Genomic DNA, 18,564 nt, shown 5'->3' on the forward strand with positions numbered 1-18,564 from the left:
CATGTCCGTTAAGTCTAAGGTAATGGGAAGTAGGACTTCAATATGTGTATTTTGGGGGACACAATTCAACCTAATATCAGGTCAGAGCACTATGAGGAAAAACAGACAATAGAGAGGCCTTGATATGTGGTCAAGGCTTTAGAGTTAGGATACTAAGACTTAAGTATGCTTAATATGTTCATAATACTTGACAAGATGGAGCATTTCAGTAGAAAAATAGATACCATATGAAAGAAAGGAAATTCTGGAACTGAGCATTATAATAACTAAAATAAAAATTTTAATAGATGAGTTTAACACTGAATTAGACACAGCCCAAGAGAAGAAGATTAGTCGACTGGAAGATAGGTCAGTAGAAAATAGACTGCAGAATCAAGAGGAAAAGAAAGAAAATTAAAAAAAAATCATGTCAGCAATTTATTGATTTCATTTTACTGTACTTCTTGGAAGCCACGATTATATCACTTAGCCTATATAGAGAGCAATAGATTCATATAGTCAAGCACACCTGAATTAGAACCCCAGTTGTGCCTCTTACTCTCTTACTATGTTATCTTGGATTAGTGATTGTTTGAGCCCCAGTTTCCTCATTTGTAAACGGAAGACAATAATACTTACCTGACAGGATTTTTGTGGGAATTAAATGAGATGATATACATGAAAGTGCTTTATAAACTACAAAGTCATACAATGGCAGCATTTGTTCTTTGTTGTGTGTATACAGTAACTTGGACATTTCTGCTACTCTGAGTAGAAATCTACAGATTTGCCATAAAAATACTTCAGAGTAAAAGCCTATTCCATCTGTTGCTGTGACTACTTGGTGAAAAGAGAGGGGTGTTTACTGGGTTGTACCTTATTCTATCAGGTCTTATTTTCCCATCTTAGTCAAAAATTATATCTGCTTAAGATTGATGAGACTTTTCTGTTTTCTTTTTTCCTATTTCTAAAATACTTCATAGAAATATATGTTATTTGGGTACATTAAAGAGTTTTTATTTGTGTTCTACTTGTCTACTTATACTTTTGTTTTATCACTGTTTCTAATATCTTCAATTCTTTTAATATAATAAACTCATTTGTAAAATATTTGTTGATATGTTGGGCACTGTGATAAGTGCTTGATAAAAGATGATTAACAGAGCTAGTGGGGAAGCTCCATACCTAAATACTTTTGATATTACGATGAGTGCTATAGGGGATGCATGTGAGCACAAAAGTGAGGTTACCTCTGCTTGTTCTTTGAGGATGGGGATTTGTGTGTGTGTGGCATATCTGCAGTACTTAGGTATAATTAGGTACTGAACATTTTGAATGAGCAAATTAATCAATCATTGTATCCATCCTGGAGGAATTAAGTCTTGAGGAAGGTTTTCAAAGAGAAGAAGGCATTCCAGATCGAGGTGGTGTTGTTTACCAAGACAAGGCTATAAGAATGATCTTCTGAGGTTTGGGAGACAGCAAACATAAGCACAAGCTGGAATCAAGATTGCCGGGAGAAATATCAATAACCTCAGATATGGAGATGACAACACCCTTATGGCAGGAAGTGAAGAGGAACTCAAAGCCCTTTTGATGAAAGTGAAAGAGGAGAGTGAAAAAGTTGGCTTGAAGCTCAACATTCAGGAAACGAAGATCATGGCATCTGGTCCCATCACTTCATGGGAAATAGATGGGGAAACAGTGCCGGCCTTTTTTTTTTGGGCTCCAAAATCACTTCGGATGCTGATTGCAGACATGAAATTAAAAGAAGCTTGCTCCTTGGAAGGAAAGTTATGACCAACCTAGATAGCATATTAAAAAGCAGAAACATTACTTTGCCAACAAAGGTCCGTCTAGTCAAGGCTATGGTTTTTCCCGTGGTCATGTATGGATGTGAGAGTTGGACTGTGAAGAAAGCTGATCATCGAAGAATTGATGCTTTTGAACTGTGGTGCTGGAGAAGACTCTTGAGAGTCCTTTGGACTGCAAGGAGATCCAACCAGTCCATTCTAAAAGAGATCAATCCTGGGTGTTCATTGGATGGACTTAAGCTAAAGCTGAAACTGCAATACTTTGGCCACCTCATGCGACGAGTTGACTCACTGGAAAAGAGTCTGATGCTGGGAGGGATTGGGGGCAGGAGGAGACGGAGACGGCAGAGAATGAGATGGCTGGATGGCATCACCGACTCGATGGACATGTGTTTGAGTGTACTCCGGGAGTTGGTGATGGACAGGGAGGCCTGGCGTGCTGTGGTTCATGGGGTCGCAAAGAGTCGGAAACGACTAAGTGACTGAACTGAACTGAACTGAAGCATATCACTGCTATGAAATGGCTGCTAAGTTGTGAGTGGAAATGGTAGCATTATCTTCTTGCTTTTAAAATCCTATTCTGTTCTTGGTTTTAGGAAGAAAATATTAAATCACCATTAAGCATCTTGTTAGCTCTAGATTTTTTTTATACTCTTTATTAAACTGAAGACGTTTTCTTCTATTCCTAGTTTGCTTAAAGATTTTCATCAAGAATAGATGTTGAAGGACTTCTGGTGGTCCAGTGGCTGAGACTTTGAGCTCCCAATGAATGGGGCCCAGGTTCGTTCCCTGGTTGGGGAAATAGATCTCACATGCCACAGCTAAGAGTTTATATGCCACAACTAAAAGATCCTACGTGTCACAACGAAGATTGCAGATCCTATATGTTGCAACTAAGACCCAGTATAGCCAAATATAAATAAAATTTAAAAATTAAGAAAAAAATAAATGTTGAATTTTGTAAAAATTATTTTGAATCTATTGACAAGATCATCTGCTTTTCCTTTTTTATTCTGTTGCTACGATGACTTGTGTTGATTAATTTTTGAATATTTTATTGAAGATTTCTACATCTATGTTCACATTATTTGTTGTAGTTTATAATGTTTTTGTTTGGCTTTGGTATTAGGATAATAATAGTTTCATATAAAGTGAGCTGAGAAGTTGTCCCTTCTTTTGTATTTCCTGAAAGTTTGTGTGAAACTGGTCTTATTTCTTCCTTCAATGTTCAGTAGAATTCACCAGTGAAAACATCCGGGTTTGGAGATGTTTCTTGTTGAAAGATTTTTTCAAGAATCATTTTTAAAATAAATGTATAGCTATTTGGGTTATCTATTTTTCTTCAGTTCAGTTCAGTTCAGTCGCTCAGTCGTGTCTGACTCTCCGCGACCCCATGAATCACAGCATGCCAGGCCTCCCTGTCCATTACCAACTTCCAGAGTTCACTCATCCAGCCATCTCATTCTCTGTCGTCCCCTTCTCCTCCCGCCCCCAACCTTTCCCAGCATCAGAGTCTTTTCCAGTGAGTCAACTCGTCGCATGAGGTGGCCAAAGTATTGCAGTTTCAGCTTGAGCATCAGTCCTTCCAATGAACACCCAGGATCGATCTCCTTTAGAATGGACTGGTTGGATCTCCTTGCAGTTCAAGGGACTCTCAAGAGTCTTCTCCAGCACCACAGTTCAAAAGCATCAATTCTTCGGCGATCAGCCTTCTTCACAATCCAAGTCTCACATCCATACATGACCATGGGAAAAACCATAGCCTTGACTAGACGGACCTTTGTTGGCAAAGTAATGTCTCTGCTTTTTAATATGCTATCTAGGTTGGTCATAACTTTCCTTCCAAGGAGTAAGCGTCTTTTAATTTCATGGCTGCAATCAGCATCTGCAGTGATTTTGGAGCTGCAAAAAATAAAGTCTGACACTGTCTCCACTGTTTTCCCATCCATTTCCCATGAAGTGATGGGACCAGATGCCATGATCTTTGTTTTCTGAATGTTGAGCTTCAAGCCAACCTTTTCACTCTCCTCTTTCACTTTCATCAAGAGGCTTTTGAGTTCCTCTTCATTTTCTGCCATAAGGGTGGTGTCATCTGCATATCTGAGGTGATTGATATTTCTCCCAGCAATCTTGATTCCAGCTTGTGCTTCTTCCAGCCCAGCGTTCCTCATGATGTACTCTGCATATAAGTTAAATAAGCAGGGTGACAATATACAGCCTTGACATACTCCTTTTCCTATTTGGAACCAGTCTGTTGTTCCATGTACAGTTCTGACTGTTGCTTCCTGACCTGCATACAGGTTTCTCAAGAGGCAGGTCAGGTGGTCTGGTATTCCCATCTCTTTTAGAATTTTCCAGTTTATTGTGATCCACACAGTCAAAGGCTTTGGCATAGTCAATGAAGCAGAAATAGATGTTTTTCTGGAACTCTCTTGCTTTCTCCATGATCCAGCGGATGTTGGCAATTTGATCTTTGGAGCTTTAATAGTCTATGTTTCTCAAAGAATTTGTCCATTTTGTCTAAGTTGTCAAGCTTATATGCATGGAGTTATTTGTAGTATTCCCTTAATGTTTGCGAAGTCAATAGTGATTGCCCCCTTTTATGTCTAATGTTGATGATTTGTGTCTTATCTCGTATTTTCTTGGTCTGTCTGTCTATAAGTTTATCAATTTTATTGATCTTTTCAAAGGGGACCACCTTTTGGTTTGATTGAAAAGAAAATAGACAATTTCACTGCTTTGTGCTTCTATTAATATCATTTCTTCTCCTTGCTTTGGATTTAATTTGGTTTCTTTATCTAGTGATTTATGTTGGGCACTTAGATTACTAATTTTAGTCCTTTCTTCTCTTCTAATATAAGCATTTAATGATGTAATTTTCCCTGTCCACACTGTTCTTAACTACATCCCAGAAACTTTGATATGTTTAATTTTTATTAAGTTCAAAATATTTTAGAAGTCCTTTGAGAATTCTCCTTTGACTCCTGGGTTATTTAGATGTTTGTTGTTTGATTTCCAGACAGACATGTGGAGTATTTTTTCTGTATATCTCTATGTTATTAATTTCTAGTTTAATTCCATTGTGGTTAGTGGACATACTTTATATGATTTCAATCCCTAAAAAATATTTTGTCACACCTGTTAGGATGGCTACTATACAAAAAAGAAATAATAAGTATTGGTGACGCTGTGGAGAAATTGGAACTGTTGTGCACTTTTGGTGGTATTGTAAAATGCTTCAACAACTATGGAAAACAGCATGGAGTTTCCTCAAAAATTAAAAATATAACTAGCATATGATCCAATATCGTAACTCCTGGATATATAGCCAAAAGAAGGATCTTGAAGAGATATTTGCACACCCAAATGTTCATAGCAGCACTATTACAATAGCCACCAGGTGGAAGTGACCCAGATTTCCATTGATGGATGAATCAATAAATAAAATATTGTATATACATACAGTGGAATATTATTCAACCTCAAGAAGTAAGGAAAACCCCATGACACATAGCATTATGTTGGTTTTATAGCCCCTATGCTTAGAGTAAAATAGTGGTAAACTAAAGGTCTTAACGGAGACGGCAATGGCAACCCACTCCAGTATTCTTGCCTGGAAAATCCCATGGACAGAGGAGCCTGGCAGGCTGCAGTCCTCGGGGTCGCTAAGAGTCGGACAGGACTTCACTTTCACTTTTCACTTTCATGCATTGGAGGAGGAGGTCTTAAAGCTGTAATTACCTGAAATTTCCCCATGCTGTATTTATTTGTTCAACTGATTTTCTAAGAAGCATTAGCTTTGGCCTTGGAAGCAGATCAGTTAGATTTGAGTCTCAGTGCAGATACTTATCATCTGTATGGCACTGAAGATATTACCCTCTAAACTTTGGTCTTCATGTTTATAAAACAGAGTTCCTAATAATCAGTTCAGTTCAGTTCAGTTCAGTCGCTCAGTCGTGTCCGACTCTCCGCGAAGTACCTATTTTATAGAAGTGTTGAAGAAATTGAGCATATAAAATATTAGCATAGGACCTAGAACACAGTAAAGACAACTCTTGCTATAGTTGTTTTTGGTAGTGGTGTTGGTGGTATTATTGTTGAAATGTAAACATGGTAATTTGCACTCATTAATAATTATTGATGATTATTGTATTCATTAATAATTTCACTGATTTTGATTCATTGTCCAAATATGTTTGGAATCTGATCATGTAATACAACTACAAATCCATTTAGTTGAGCCATCATCTTAAAAAAGGAAAATCAAGTAAATCCTACTGTCACATGCTACAGGACTGATTGACTTTAAGGATATTGTACTAAGTGAAGTAAACCAGTCATAAAAGGGCAAATGCTGTATGATTCCACTTATGAAATGTGTCAAAAGTTAAATTTCTAGAAACAGAAAGTGCAATAGTGATTACCAGGGGCTGAGGGGGAGGGTAAAAGGGAAGTTGTTAAAGGGAGAATTTCAGATTTGCGAGATGAAAAAGTTTTGGAGATCTGTTGCACAACAACATGAATATACTTAACACTACTCAACTGTATGCTTAAAACAGTTAAGAGAGAAATTTTTAGGTTGTGTCTGTGTGGTATTTTTTTTTAACAAAATTTTTTTTTAAATGAACTTTTTGAGGTTCATTTTATGGATCATAACGTGGTCTAACATGGTGCATACTTCTTGTGCACTTGTAAAAAGACTGTGTCTTCTGCTCTTGCTAGATAGAATGTTCTATAAATGTCAATTAGGTAAAGTTGGTTAATAGAGTTGCTCAGTTCTGTATCCTTACTGATTTTCTGTCTTCCTGTTTTATTGATTGCTGAGAAAAGAATGTTAAAATCTCCCACTATCATTGTCAATTTCCCCTATTTATCCTGTTCAGTTTTATTGCTTTTTGCTTCATGTACTCAGAAGCTCTGTTGTTAACTGCATACATATTCAGGATTGTTATGACTTGGTGGTAAATTGATCATTTTATCACAACATAATGTCTTTATTTATCCCTACTATTATTCTTTCTTCTGAAGTCTACTTTGTCTTATTTTAACATAGCTACTTAAGCTTTATTTGAATTGGAGTTTGCATAGTGTATAATTTTCCTTCCTTTTATTTTTAACTTAAATATGTCTTTACATTTAAAGTGAGCTTCTTAGTTTGACAATCCCTGTCTTTATTAGGTATGTTTAGACAATTTACATTCAATGAAATTATTGGCATGGCTGGATTTCTGTGTTTATTGTTTTCTGATTGTTCCCTCTATTCTTTGTTATTTCCCATTTTCTGCTTTCTTTTGGAATATTGTGTGTGTGTGTGTACTTAGTCACTCAGTCATGTCTGACACTTTGTGACCCCATGGACTGACACTTTGTGACCCCATGTCTGACACTTTGTGACCCCACCGGCTCCTCTGTCCATGGGATTTTTTTCAGGCAAGAATACTGGAGTGGGTGGGTTGCCATTTCTTCCTCCAGGAGGTCTTCCCGACCCAAGGATCAAACCCACATCTCCTGTCTCCTGCATTGCAGTTAGATTCTTTACCCAATTAGAGTGTTTTTAATAACCCATTTTAATTTATCTATTGGTGTTTTTGTTTTATCTCATATTTGTGTTTTGGGCTTCTATATGGTTTTTCCAGTAGTCATGTATGAATGTGAGAGTCAGACTATAAAGAAAGCTGAGTGCCGAAGAATTGATGCTTTTGAACTGTGGTGTTGGAGAAAACTCTTGGGAGTCCCTTGGAATGCAAGGAGATCCAACCAGTCCATCCTAAAGGAGATAAATCCTGAATATTCATTGGAAGGACTGATGTTGAAGCTGAAACTCCAATACTTTGGCCACCTGATGCAAAGAGCTGATTCATTTGAAAAGACCCTGATGCTGGGAAAGATTGAGGGCAGGAGTAGAAGCGGACAACAGAGGATGAGATGGTTGGATGGCATCACCGTCTCAGTAGATATGAATTTGGGTAAACTCTGGGAATTGGTGATGAACAGGGAGGCCTGGTGTGCTGCGGTTCATGGGGTCACAAAGAGTCGGACACAGCTGAGGAACTGAACTGAACTGATATGATTGACAATTCACATACCTAATATTGCACTGTCTACTTTGAGTTAACACTGTACCACTTCAGGTATAATATAGATGTCTGTAGATGTGGATTTGTGTAATATAGATATGAATTTGTTTATTCTGCTCCACTTTTATCATTGTTATATATTTTACATGTCCATGTGGAAAATTAGATTGTTTCTAATAGTCTTAAAGATTAAAGACCTTGAATGTAATTTTTAATATTTACCAGGTATTTGTTATTTCTGTTGCTCTTCTATTATTATAAGATCTAAGATTTCCTTTAGAGCAGATCAACTGGTGATGATGTAATCTCTTAGTTTTCATTCATCTGAAAATGTCTTTATTTCACCTTTAGTTTTAAAGATTGTTTCACTGTATATTGAAGTCTTGGTTCACAGTTCTGTCTGTTTAGTACATTAAATATAATTTTCTTCTGACCCCCATGGTTTTTTATGTGAAATCCATATGTTTTTAATTTTTGGCCACCTATATGTAGTAGGTAAATTAAAGACTGATTTTCAAGATTTTTTAAAAAATCTGTTGTTTTCAACATTTTGGTTATGATGTGCCTAAGGATAATTTTGAGTTTATCATGTTTAGTGTTAGCTGAGCTTCTTGAATCTTATAAACATGCCTTCACCAAATTTGAGAAGTTTTTTATCATTATTTCTTCAAATGTATTTTCTATACCCATTTCCTTTTCTTCATCTTCTAAGATTCCAGTGACAAGAATGTTAGAACTTTAGATGTTGTTCCACAGGTCTCTGAGCATTTGTTAATTTTCCCTCAACATTTTCCCCTCTCTGTCTCTCTTACTGGATAATTTCTGTTGATATATGTTAAAGTTCACTGAATCTTAGGACTTTCCTGATGGACTAGTGACTTGAATGTTGCATTCCCAGTGCAGGGGGCCCAGGTTCGGTCCCTGTGTGGGGAATTATATCTCACACGCTACAACTAAGATTTTGCATTCTACTAATAAAGATCCTGCATGCTACAATGAGAGATCCCACGTACTGCAACCAAGACCCAGTGTAGTTAAATAAAAAAATATTTTTTTAAAAGTCTGTTGACTCTTCTGTCACTTGCATTGTGCTGTTGAGTCCATTTAGTTTTTTAAATTTTGAGATCTTACATTATTCAGTTCTAGAATTTGTATTTTTTCTTATGTTAATACTTTTAATTTTTTTCTGCTGAAACTGCTATCTCTATTCCTTTACTCCATGGAGCACAATTTTAATATTTGTGTATTAATTTTCTGTTGCTTCAGAACAAATTGCCACATACTTAGCAGCTTAAAACAACATGCACTCCCAGTTTCTGTTGATCAGCAGTCTGAGCATGGCCTAGTTGTTCAGGATCTCACAAGGCTGTAAACAAAGTATCAGGTGAGCTATATTCTCATTTGGAGTTTGGGGTCCTCTTCCAAGTTACATGGTTGCTGGTAGATTTCAGCTCCTTGCAGCTTGCAGTTCTCTCCCACACATGGCCCTCTCCATAAGTAGTTCACATCATAACAGCCTGTATCTTCAAGGCTAACAAACAGTCTCTCTCCACAAAGAATCTCTATCCACTAAGATAGAATCTTATTTAATACAACATAATCATTGAAGTGACATCTCATTACTTTTGCCATAGAAAGTAATCTAATTGAGGGATTGGTATTCCATCACCTTTGTCATACACCGTTGCTTAAAATCAAGTTACAGATCCTGTCTGGACTCAAAGGTAGAAGATTATACAAAGCCATGGTTAGCATGAGGCAAAAAAATGATTGGGAGGTCATCTTAGGATCTGTTTCCCATGAGCTACTTTCAAGTGTTTGATAATTCCAACATCTGGATCATATAGGGTGTGATATCTTTTGATGGACTTTTCTCTTGAGAATTGATCACATTTCCTGATTCTTTGTTGACAAATTTTGGATTGTATCCTAGACATTGTGAATGTTATGTTGTATAAAAGATGGGTCACATTATTATCCTCTAGATAAATTTTTAGAAGATACTTAGCATGTCCAAGTTACAGGGCACAAGTTTTATCCTGCCTTCTATGGATTGGAGTTCTAATCTCACTTGAGTTTTCCAAGTTATTAGTTTACCATTTTATTTCTTTTCCATGCTTATGCCTCTCAGGGATTTGTCTAAGTGTTTATATCTTAGTTTATATTCAGTTAAGTCACTCAGTCATGTCCAACTCTTTGAAACCCCATGGACTGCAGTATGCCAGGCTTTGCTATCCATCACCAACTCCAAGAGCCTACTCAAGCTCATGTCCATCGCGTTGGTGATGCCATCCAGCCATCTCATCCTCTGTCGTCCCCTTTTCCTCCCACCTTCAGTCTTTCCCAGCAGCAGGGTCTTTTCCAATGAGTTGGTTCTTCGCATCAGGTAACCAAAGTATTGGAGTTTCAGCTTCAGCATCAGTCCTTCCAATGAATATTCAAGACTGATCTCCTTTAGGATGGACTGGTTGGATCTCCTTGCAGTCCAAGGGACTCTCAAGAGTCTTCTCCAACACCACAGTTCAAAAGCATCAATTCTTTGGCACTCAGCTTTCATTATATTCCAACTCTGACATCCATGCATGACTACTGGAAAAACCATAGCTTTGACTAGATGGACCTTTGTTGGTAAAGTAATGTCTTTGTTTTTAATATGCTATCTAGGTTGGTTATAGCTTTTCTTCCAAGGAACAAGCATCTTTTAATTTTGTGGCTGCAGTCACCATCTGCAGTGATTTTGGAGTCCAAGAAAATAAAGTCTCTCATTGTTTCCATTGTCTCCCTGTCTATTTGCCATGAAGTGATGGGACCAGATGCCAACTTTTTCTCTCTCCTCTTTCACTTTCCTCAAGAGGCTCTTCAGTTCTTCTTCGCTTTCTGCCATAAGTGTGGTGTCATCTGCATATCTGAGGTTACTCATATTTCTCCTGGCAATCTTTATTCCAGGTTGTGCTTCATCCAGCTCTGCATTTCGCATGATGTACTCTGCATAGAAGTTAAATAAACGGGGTGACAATATACAACCATGACATACTCCTTTCCTGATTTGGAACCAGTCTGTTGTTCCATGTCCAATTCTAACTGTTGCTTCTTGACCTGCATACGGATTTCTCAGGAGGCATATCAGGTGGTCTGGTATTCCCATCTCTCTCTCTCTCATTTTTTTTTTAATTTTAATTGGAGGCTAATTACTTTACAATATTGTATTGGTTTTGCCATACATTGACATGAATCTGTCCCGCTTTAAGAATTTTCCACAGTTTGTTGTGATCCACACAGTCAAAGGCTTTGGCATAGACAATAAAGCAAAAGTAGATGTTTTTCTGAAACTCTCTTGCTTTTTCTATGATTCAGCAGATGTTGGCAATTTGATCTCTCCTTCCTCTGCCTTTTCTAAATCCAGCTTGAAAATCTGGAAGTTCATGGTTCACGTACTGTTGAAGCCTGGCTTGGAGAATTTTGATCATTACTTTACTAGTGTATGATGAGTGCTATTGTGCGGAAGTTTGAGCATTCTTTGGCATTGCATTTCTTTGGGATTGGAATGAAAGCTGACCTTTTCCAGTCCTGTGGCCACTTCTGAGTTTTCCAAATTTGCTGGCATATTGAGTGCAGCACTTTCACAGCATCATCTTTTAGGGTTTTAAATAGCTCAGCTGGAATTCCATCACCTCTACTAGCTTCCTATGGCCCACTTTACTATGCATTCCAGGATGTCTGGCTCTATAGTGGTTACTACCATGGTTACTCTATTGTGGTTACACCATTGTGATTATCTGGGTCATGAAGATCTTTTTTGTATAGTCTTTCTATGTATTCTTGCCACCTCTTCTTAATATCTTCTGCTTCTCTTAGGGCCATACCATTTCCGTCCTTTATTGTGCTCATCTTTGCTGAAATGTTCCCTTGGTATCTCTAGCTTTCTTTTTTTTCTTTTTTTTCTAATTTTCTTTAAGAGATGTCTACTCTTTCCCATTCTATTGTTTTCCTCTATTTTTTGCCCTGATCACTGAGGAAGGCTTTCTTATTTCTCCTTGCTATTCTTTGGAACTCTGCATTCAAATGGGTAAATCTTTCCTTTTCTCATTTGTCTTTTGCTTCTCTTCTTTTCTCAGCTATTTGTAAGGTATCTTCAGACTTTTTGCATTTCTTTTTATTGCAAATGATCTTGATCCCTGTCTCCTGAACAATGTCTGGAACCTCTGTCCATAGTTCTTCAGGCACTCTGTCTACCAGATCTAATCCCTTGAATCTGTTTGTCAGTTCCACTGTATAATGTAAGGGATTTGATTTAGATCATAGTGGTTTTGATTAGGTCTAGTGGTTTTCCCTACTTTCTTCAATTTAAGTCTGAATTTTGCAATAAGCAGTTCATAATCTGAGCTACAGTCAGCTCCCGGTCTTTTTTTTGGCTGACTGTATAGAAGGCAATGGCTACCCACTCCAGTGTTCTTGCCTGGAGAATCCCAGGGATGGCGGAGCCTAGTGGGCTGCCATCTGTGGGGTCGCACAGAGTCGGACACGACTGAAGTGACTTAGCATCAGCAGTATAGAGCTTCTCCATCTTTGGCTGCAAAGAATATAATCAGTCTGATTTTGGTATTGACCATCTGGTTTTGTCCATGTGTAGAGTATTCTCTTGTGTTGTTGGAAGAGGGTGTTTGCTTGAACAGTGCGTTCTCTTGGGAAAACTCTGTTAGCCTTTGACCTGCTTTGTTTTGTACTGCAAGGCCAAAGTTGCTTGTTACTCCATGGTACTCTTGACTATCTACTTTTGCATTCCAGTCCCCTATAATGAAGAGGACATCTTTTGGGTGTTAGTTCTAGAAAATCTTGTAGGTCTTCATAGAACCGTTCAACTTCAGCTTCTTCAATATTTCTTGTTTGTGGCATAGACTTGGATTCCTGTGATAATGAATGGTTTGACTTGAAAATGAGCAGAGTTCATTCTGTCCTATGACTATGATGGTTACTGCAATTCTTCCAAGGGATTCTTGCCCACAGTAGTAGATATAATGGTCATCTGAGTTAAATTCACCTATTCCAGTCCATTTTAGTTCACTGATTGCTAAAATGTCGATGTTCACTCTTGCCATTTCCTGTTTGACCACTTCCAATTTGCACTGAGTTGTGGACCTAACATTCCGGGTCGCTATGAAATATTGCTCTTTACAGCATCGTACTTTACATCCATCACTGGTCACATCCACAGTCGAGTTCATTCTTCAAAGCTTTTATTGGATCCTTTGGGTCTTTCCTACACTTGCACAGCTTAAAGATGAGAATGGGACTTGTGTGAGTTCATTTTCAGAATTAGAGGGTCCTTTTACTCCAGCTCTTTCCTGTATAGAATATCCTTCATTAGCCAATTCTTGAGGCAATGAATACTCCTATTATTGGCTCCTCTGGCCAGAAAGACATGATATATCTCTTGGCTTTTTAGCTGCTCACACAGTCATCACTGCGAAACAACCCCATGACTGAGCAAACTGCTAGAAAGAAAACAAAACAAAAATCCAACAGAATTACCCCTATACTCTTTGGCTTCTAGTCGTCCTTTTTATGATTACTCTGCCCTGTAATACAGAATTTCTGCTGGAATTTTCAACTATTAAACCAATGCTCTGCTGTGCAGTCGAGCAACTGGGATTCACCCTCAGAAAATCTGCAAGAGAAAAAGAAAATATGGGACATCACTTTGATGCAGGTACTTGTCTAAGCTTTAACTCTATTTCATAGAAAATCTACCTGCTTTTGGTTACTTTTTAATGTTTACGCACTTGATATTTGTGTGTTTTTTCCCATCATTTTTAGTTGCATTTGCAGGAGAGATAGATTATAGTGGGCTTACTCTATCTCTGCCAGAACTAGAGTGAGTGAGTGAAAGTCACTCAATCGTGTCCGACTCTTTCCAACCCCATGGACTATACAGTCCATGAAATTCTCCAGGCCAGAATACTGGAGTGGGTAGCCTTTCCCTTGTCTAGGTGATCTTCCCAACCCAGGGATCAAACCCAGATCTCCTGCATTACAAGCAGATTCTTTACCAGCTGAGCCGCAAGGTAAGCCCAAAACTAGAACTTGTCCTTTAATTTGTAAACCATTTATAGTTCAATTAGGTTTGTTATAGACAGGAAAGAGTTTACTTGTGCTTTTTAATCCAATCTGACAATGTAAGGCTTTGAATGTTTAGATAATTTTCAGCTATATTTGTAATTATGGCTATATTTGGGTTTGAATCTACCATTTTGATATTTGTATTGTATTTGTTCCATCTGTTCTCTAATTCTGACCTTCTTTTGGAGGAGTTGAATTTTTATGATTTCACTTCATCTATACTCTTGACTTATTATCTTTGCTTTCGATGGTTGCACTTATTACAGGCTTCCTCAAAACAATATTATGTTACTTTACATGTAGTATAAGAACCATACAAATATTTTTCCCTTCCAATAATTTGTAGTTTCATATACATTTTACTTCTAAATGTACTATAAACATCACAATGCATTATTATATTTGCTCTACTAGTCATTTATTTTTTAAGCAGTTTTCCTTTTTGAATGATAGAAAGTCTTTTATATTTCCTGTTTATGGCACTCTTTATTCCTTTATATAAATCAAAGTTTGCTTTTGGTGTCATTTTTCTTCTACCCTAAGAGCTTCATTTAATATATATTTTTTTTAATTGAGTAGATCTGCTGATGAGGAATTCTCTCAGCTTATAATTTCCTGAAAAAGTCTTTATTTAGCACTCAATTTTGAAAGTTTCACTGGGTAAAAAATTCCAAATTGACATATTTTTCTTTCATCTCTTTACAAATGTCACTGTTGTCTTCTGAATAGTGTCGTTTGTGATAAGATGTCTGTGATCATTCTTATATTTGTTCCTGTATGTAATATCCCTTTAATTTGAATGCTTTTTAGCTTTTTCTCTTTGTCACTAGTTTAAATAACTTAGATTATGGATGCCTTAGTGTAGTTCTCTTTGTCTTTTGCCTTGCTTGATATTTATTGATCTTCGCTAATCATTTTTATCATTAATCAGGCTTATCAATTTTGATACATGATAAATTTTTGGCCAGTATTTTTTTTGCCTTTATCTCCTTCTGGAAGTCCAATGATCTGTTCATTTCTTTTATTTTTAATAGTTTTTCTTTCTGTGCTTTATTTGGATTGTTTCCTTCCTTATTCTTTGAGTTTATGTATCTTTTTCCACGATGTCTAATCTGTTGTTAATCCCATCCAGTATTTTCATTTTAGATATACTATTTTTAATCTCTAGAAATTCTATTTGTCATTTTTATAAGGTCAGTAATAGTGTCCCCATTTTCTTTCTGGATTTTACTAATTTGTTGTCTTTGTTTTGCTTTGTCAGTCTAGCTAAAGGTTTCTCAACTTTGTAGATCTTTTCAAATAACCAACTTTTGGTGTTATTGATTTTCTCTATTGTTTTCTATTCACTACATCATTTCCTTTCTTCTGCTTGCTTTGGGTTTAGTTTATTCTTGTTTTTCTAGGGTTTTAAGGTAGAGGGTTATTGATTTGAGATCATTTTTTCTTATATAGACACTTAAAGCTATAAATTTCCCTCTAGCTGCTTCCTGCAAGTTATGATGGCATTTTTATTTTATAAGTCTCAGAATTTTGTAATTTGAATTGTGATTTCTTAACTGCCTCATGGATTATTTAGAAGTGTGGTTTTAATGTCCACATATTTGTGACTTTCCCAAATTTGTTACTGATTTCTATTTCACTCCAATCTTTTCAGAGAACATACTTTGTATATGTCCTTTTAAATTTGTTGAGGCCTGTTTTATGGCCTAATATAACACTTGCTGCTGCTGCTGCTAAGTCACTTCAGGCGTGTCCAACTCTGTGCGACCACACAGACGACAGCCCACCAGGCTCCGTTGTCCCTGGGGTTGCTGAGTGGAATATATATTCTTTTGTTGGGTAGTGTTCTATCAATGCCTGTTAAGATTTATTTGGTTCTTAGTTTTGGTCAATCATTCTATATCCTTGTTGATCTTCTGCCTAGTTGTTTTAATAACTATTAACAATGGGGTACTGAAGTTGGCTGTTATTGTTGAATTGTCTAATTCTCGCTTTAATACTGTGAGATTAATCTTCATGTATTTGGGGGTCTTGTTTTTATGTACACAGATAGTTTATAATTATGTCTTCCTGATGTATTGGCCCTTTTGTTGTTAAATAATATCCCTACCAAATATCCCTACATTACCTTAAGCAATGTAAATTTATTGTGTTAAAGTTTATTTTATTGGATATTAACGTAGCCACTCCAAATTTTCTTTAGTTGCTGTTTCCATGACATATCTTTTCCATTCTTTTATTTTTGATTAATGTTAAACTTTGAATCTAAAATATATGTTCTCAAAACAGCATTTCCTTGAATCTTATTTTTAACACAATCTGACAATCTCTGACTTTTGACTCGGTTGTTTAAACCACTCATAATTGGTATAGTTGGATTTACACCTAGTACTTTAGTTGTGGTTTTCTATATGTCTTGTCTCTTTCTCCCCTCTGTTGGCTTTTGAAGCTTTCTTTTACATTGAGTGAATATTTTCTAGTATAACATTTAATTACTTTTATTATTTCTTAAAAACTATTTTTCAGTTCCTTTCCCATTTTTTATTCTGGAGCTTACCATATAAATCTTAATTTATCATAATCCAGTTCATGTTTTTACAAATTTAATTTCTGTGAAATTTAGACACTTGACCTATATACAGCTCCTCCCCTTTTGTGCTATTGTTGTTTTTCATACTATATCTGTATATGTTACCAACCCAACATATTATTGTATTTATTACCTTATATAATTTATATTGCATAAGTTCAGTTCAATTGCTCAGTCATGTCTGCCTCTTTGTGACCCCATGGACTGCAGTACACCAGGCCTCCCCATCCATCACCAACTCCCAGAGTTTATTCAAACTCGTGTCCATTGAGTCGGTGATGCCATCCAACCATCTCATCCTCTGTTGTCCCCTTCTTCTCCCACCTTCAATCTTTCCCAGCATCAGGGTCTTTTCAAATGAGTCAGCTCTTCACATCACGTGGCCAAAGAATTGGAGTTTCACCTTCAACATAGTCCTTCCAATGAATATTCAGGACTGATTTCCTTTAGGATGGACTGGTTGTATCTCCTTGCAGTCCAAGGGATTCTGAAGAGTCTTCTCCAACACCACAGTTCAAAAGCATCAATTCTTTGGCACTCAGCTTTCTTTATCATCCAACATTCACGTGCATACATGACTACTGGAAAAACCATAGCTTTGACTAGATGAACCTTTGTTGGCAAAGTAACGTCTCTGTTTTTAATATGCTGTCTGTTAAGTCAGCTAAGTCAGTTCAGTCGTGTCCGACTCTGTGTGACCCCATAGACGGCAGCCCACCAGGCTCCCCCGTCCCTGGGATTCTCCAGGCAAGAACACTGGAGTGGGGTGCCATTTCCTTCTCCAATGTGTGAAAGTGAAAAGTGAAAGTGAAGTCGCTCAGTCGTGTACGACCCTTAGCGACCCCACGGACTGCAGCCTACCATGCTCCTCCATCCATGGGATTTTCTAGGCAAGAGTAGTGGAGTGGCTTGCCATTGCCTTCTCCGAATATGCTCTCTAGGTTGATTATAATTTTCCTTCCAAGGAGTAAATGTCTTTTAATTTCATGGTTGCAGTCACCATCTGCAGTGATTTTGGATCCCCAATAATAAAGTCTGTCACTGTTTCCACTGTTTAGAATTGGACAAAATAAAAGAGAGTAAGTATATGTTTAAAGAATTTATAATATTTACCTTCCTACTACCATTCTGGTTCTTGTCACTTTTTTGTTATAGATTAAAGTTACCTTTTGGTGTTATTTCCTTATTTCAATAGAGTTAGTTCTTACCTAACACTATGGTGCTGTTATTGTCAAATTTATTATATTTCTATATTTTATATTCCCATCAATTGAATAATACACATATTGTTTCAAACAAATTAATTAAAAGAAAGGAGGAAAATATATACTGTCATTTATAATCGTATAATTACGTTTACCAGAGCTCTGTGTCTTTTTCTTGTGGGATCAAATCACCATCATAGGTCAGTTTCCTTCACCCTGAATAACTTTTAGTGTTTTATAAGGCAGATCTGCTAGCAATGAATTCTTTCAGTATCTGTTTATTTTATCTTTAGTTTTGAAAGATAGTTTCTCTTGATGAAGCATTGTTGGGTGACAGTTTTTATTTTCTTTCATTACTTTGAAAGTACTATCTTAATGCCTTTTGGCCTTCATTGTCTTTGATAGAATTTCTGCTGTTAAGCTTATTGGGTTCCCTTGAATGTGATGAGTTGTTTTTCTCTTTCAGCTTTTAAGATTTTAACTTTTTCATTGTCTTTCAGCATTTTTTGTTATGATTTGCTTCTTGGGTTTGAATATCCTTTATTTAAGAGTTCCTTGAAGTTCATGTACCTGGATGTTAATGTTTTTCACCAAACTTGGGAAGTTTTCAGTCATTATTTCTTCTAATATTTTTTCTGCCCCTCTCTTCTCTCTCCTGCTTCTTATCTGTTACTCCGTTATATATGTGCTATTGTTTCTAAGGGAATCCTGTATTAATCTGAGGCTCTGCTCATTTTTCTTCATTCTCTGTTCATTAGATTGTATAATCTGTTGATCTTACG

The 18,564-nt window shown here is 36.7% G+C and overlaps 1 protein-coding gene across 2 annotated transcripts in view; it reads left to right on the forward strand.

Annotated features, from left to right (window-relative positions):
* EDA (ectodysplasin A) overlaps positions 1-18,564 on the forward strand; it is a 413,746-nt gene that overhangs the window by 108,842 nt on the left and 286,340 nt on the right. The gene's annotated exons all lie outside the window — the stretch shown is intronic.

This window comes from Moschus berezovskii, chromosome X (assembly GCF_049115385.1).
Source record: "Moschus berezovskii isolate FMDL1 chromosome X, NW_MosBer_1.0, whole genome shotgun sequence".
Taxonomy (NCBI): Eukaryota; Metazoa; Chordata; class Mammalia; order Artiodactyla; family Moschidae; genus Moschus; species Moschus berezovskii.